The sequence below is a fragment of the Felis catus genome, chromosome F2, assembly GCF_018350175.1.
Source record: "Felis catus isolate Fca126 chromosome F2, F.catus_Fca126_mat1.0, whole genome shotgun sequence".
In the NCBI taxonomy this organism is placed as follows: domain Eukaryota; kingdom Metazoa; phylum Chordata; class Mammalia; order Carnivora; family Felidae; genus Felis; species Felis catus.
Genome location: NC_058385.1, coordinates 4873296 through 4874016, shown reverse-complemented (window position 1 = coordinate 4874016; position 721 = coordinate 4873296). Strand labels below are relative to the sequence as shown.

The following is a 721-nucleotide window of genomic DNA, read 5'->3' as shown; positions in this document are numbered from 1 at the left end:
CTGACTTGTACTTATAATGGGTGAGTTTTATAAAACTCAGTCAAGCTGTTATGAACGAGCAAAGCAATGTAATATGTAATAGTTTAAAAACTGGTGTGCTTAATGTAACTACTGAAATACAGGTATTTTATTTGAACATATGCTTCCCTGGCACCTCCACCTTCTGCCCCGAGCCAGCTGTGGGGGCTGCACTCCACAATCACGCTGCCCCAGTGTCTCTGGAGCCTACAATGTTGGGTCCCAAAGGGGAACTGGGCCTGCCAGTGGAGGCGGGCACGGAAGGCAAGGATGACGGCTTCGGGGATGCAGAATGTTACCATCAGCTCCATGCAGGACCAGATCAACTCCTGTCTGGGCCACTTGGAGAAGAACGACCACCTCCATGCCCTCCTCCGGGAGCTGCTTGAGTCCATCGGGCAGACAAGCCCTAAGTTCCAGCGGCAGCTCGGGGAGCCTGCTAGTGATGCCAGTCCCTAGGCTCTGGGAGCCCCAAACTGCCCCAACCCTGCCTCCCTGGGCTAAGCTCTGGCCTGGGCACTCACCATTTGGCTTAGATACCTTCTCGAGGGCTGGCCTACGGGTCCCCTGGGGGTGTGTCTGTCTGGGCCGCCCTTCTGCTACTCCCTCTGGTGTGCCTGGGCCAGCCCCCAGCATCCCCTCCTGGGGTCAGGTGTGGGTCTGCAACCCACCCACCTTTGCCTGCCTGCCCCATTTCATGGCA

General features: G+C 56.7%; 1 pseudogene; it reads left to right on the top strand.

The window, feature by feature from the left end:
- Positions 1 to 230: 230 nt before the first annotated feature.
- LOC123383219 lies at positions 231 to 477 on the top strand (annotated as a pseudogene).
- Positions 478 to 721: the final 244 nt, after the last annotated feature.